This window comes from Sitophilus oryzae, unplaced genomic scaffold (genome assembly GCF_002938485.1).
Source record: "Sitophilus oryzae breed Bouriz unplaced genomic scaffold, Soryzae_2.0 scaffold_140_pilon_pilon, whole genome shotgun sequence".
Lineage (NCBI taxonomy): Eukaryota > Metazoa > Arthropoda > Insecta > Coleoptera > Curculionidae > Sitophilus > Sitophilus oryzae.
This window is the reverse complement of record NW_022146071.1, coordinates 359,650-362,897: the sequence shown is the minus strand read 5'-3', so window position 1 is coordinate 362,897 and position 3,248 is coordinate 359,650. Positions and strand designations below refer to the sequence as shown.

At 31.4% G+C, this 3,248-nt stretch overlaps 1 long non-coding RNA gene across 1 annotated transcript; it reads left to right on the top strand.

Moving 5' to 3' along the window:
* The first annotated feature begins 2,028 nt into the window (after positions 1-2,028).
* Positions 2,029-2,690, top strand: LOC115876146. The gene is made up of 2 exons (XR_004049109.1): positions 2,029-2,104; positions 2,553-2,690. It is a non-coding gene; the product is annotated as an uncharacterized LOC115876146 (long non-coding RNA).
* The last annotated feature ends 558 nt before the right edge of the window (positions 2,691-3,248 follow it).

The following is a 3,248-nucleotide window of genomic DNA, read 5'->3' as shown; positions in this document are numbered from 1 at the left end:
AGAGTGAGTCTTAAATAAGTGCAAATATTTTCAGGGCAAGTAGATTTCGATAAAAGACATATATTTTCTCTTTACCGTTTTTCAGTCTTACTTTGAAAATTAATATTTCGCTTAGATTTTGAGAACCGTTGGATCTTTTCCGGGGTTTCTTTTTTTTAAATTTAATCTATTACCTATGTTATCATATTATGAAAATATTATGTTTTTTTTTAAGTTTCCAAAACATTTTTCAAAAAAGTTCCAAAATTATTTTTTTTTCGCAAAAATTAAGCCTCGTAGACGTGTTTCTGTGATCGAAATATACTACCCCTAAAAATATTGCACTTATTTAAGACCTCGCCTTGTATAGTAATTAAATTACCTCAAAGTATTTACCGTTATTACAGTAAACCATATCTTATAGATAAATTTTAATATGAATATCTAGACTAACTATTGGTGACATAAATTGGAGTTTGCCTGTAACAAATAGCCACATTTGTTCGTTAATTGTTGCTATTAAATGAATGTAGCGACAAAGTTAATGATAAAATCCAGCCATTTTGTAATTGGGCGGGATAGCGAAATAATTCTATTTCGAAAAATATTGCATATAGTCATTGGTTGGTACATTTATTAAACAACGGTTGAATTTATTTATCAGTGGTTATTTTAGTCCAACGTGAATTGCCTTTTTAATTAAATTTTGCAATTTATAAATTTGGTTTGGTAAATTTTGTAGCTTTATTCCTGTTTGTGTTGCGAGTCCAAAAAGTTCTATAGGTAATGCTACCTAATATGATACATATTGAGAATAGTTTGATTGCATTTAGAGTTGGGAAATTTAAAAAAGAGATGATATAATTTTTAAACAGCACCCAAAAAACACTTTAGGCAATGCTGGTGATTCATAAGTTGTATCAGAATTATAAAAAGTAAAAGAAATAAATAAAAAATAGGTGCCCGGTGGCGTAGAGGTACAGGCTCTAGTCTACCAATCTCAAGGTGTGGGTTCGATTCCCACACCCGGCATTTCATCAGCCGACTATTTTTATTAAAATAAAAATAGTTTGGGTACCTAGGTCGACTCAGCCTTAAATGAGTACTTGGGATTCACAATCCTGAGGTAATAATAGGCGGTTGAAGCAAATATTATTCCTATTCTTAAATTGAAAACCGCGTTTCGCTAGCTACTGTAATTTTGGAGTTACGATTTTTTTAAATTTTTAACCCCCTCCCATACCCCCTCAAAAAACCACCCCCACCAAAAACTAATGGCCAGATTCTCGGGTGCCACAATATAGACTCAAAATAGACTCAAAATTTTACTCAAAGTATATACACCAGAGTCGTTTGTGACAAAATAAATTAGACCCCGAACCGGCTAATTTTTTCGTATTTATTATAATTTGGCTAATAATATTGGTTTGAAAATAGATACCAAGATGCGATTTTGGCTTAATAGGAGATATGGTAATATCTGACTGAAGCGTAAAATACACACACCGGAAAAGTCTAGGGATATTACAATTTTATCCAGCCATCGTCAGTAATTTTATTATTTGCATTTCTGATATAATAAAATTAAAATAAACAAATAGTTTACAGGACGTATTGGAAATAAAAATGCGAAATTTACCGAATTTTTCAAACTTACCTTGATTTTTATTGAACTCAAAAAAATACACACATTTTTTTTTTATTCTAAACATGTTGTAACATGTTGTAACAGTCAAATTTCCTCGCAACGACCTCTGTGTGCTAGCTCATAAATTATCGCAAATAACTATTGTTTTTGCATCATGTTTACTATAATTTTATTGTTAAATATTATTTTATTTAAATTTTACAATTATGCAACCCGATATACACCGCGCTATAGATACACAATATTGCAATGAATAAAAAACACAGGAACGAGCGTTTCGTATCTGTCACTAAAGTATGCGCGAGACAAAATCGGCCATATTGGTCCTCCGAGTATGACTCATTCTGTTGTCATTTTTTATCGCCCCAGTTCGCCAAATCAGAGGCCAAATTCGAGTGTTCGAAAATATGGTTAGCTGTGCCGCTTGTGGCTATTCCTGACACCAAAACATAAAGATGATGGTGTTACATTTCACAGGTAAGAATTTTTAAGCCAATAAAAGCTTATTTTATTTAACTGCTTTGTAAAGGTTAACCTAACCTACAAAACTACAAATGACAAAGCTTGCCTAGAATCATAGGCGTAACTTAGGGTTTGTGTTTTGACTGTTTGGGTTAAACACTTGGATATTGATTATCATATTATTATAATATATTTCAGAGACAAATTTTTAACTGTACAAAACTACAAATGACAAAGCTTGCCTAGGATCATAGGCGTAACTTAGGGTTTGTGTTTTGACTGTTTGGGTTAAAAACTTGGATATTGATTATCATATTATTATAATATATTTCAGAGACAAATTTTTAACTGTACAAAACTACAAAAAGAAAATACTTTCATTATTGGGGTTTAAGGTGACCCGGGGTTAAATATGACAATAGGTATTTTCAATAATCTTTTTAAAATTATACTTTTGTTCTAGCTTTCCTAAAAATCAGACGAGAAGATCGCAATGGGTAAATTTTGTCAAAAACCCTGAGTTTATCCCCAAAAACAGTAGTGTACACACAATGTATACGAAATTAATTTTATTTAAAGGCCAATAAATTTGTATTTTTGACTTTTTATTTTTTACCTTTTCCATCCGTTTTCCTTTTTTTTAGTTACTTAATAATATGTAGGTATAATAATATTACCTATGTTCAATCACTAACTCATTTATAATCCGTTAAATATAAACAAATTAACTCTATATTAAATAACATAAAAAGTAAAATTTATTAAAACACTGACCTGCCAAGGTTTATCATTTTTATTTTTTTTCGTGACTTATTCATGAAATTATTACTCTACGCCACTGCTACATCGAAAACAGGTCGACCACGTGGGTCGGCCATATGCAACTCTCCACTTTGATCGCAGCGATGTGACGTTATGCTCGTTCCTGTGTTTTTATTCATTGCAATATTGTCACTGGACCAAGCACACCAGCAGTAGTAGGCTTTTTGTCCGTCTCTCTATATCTTTGATCATCACCTGTTCGTCACTTGTCACTGTCAGGATCAAATCAGATGTTTTGGATTTATTTATCCTTTGTTTTGGTTATTGAAATTTTATAATTATCAGATAAAATTTCGTAGTTAAATTGGTTATTTTTGATGTGGATCGCAGTGTGCAA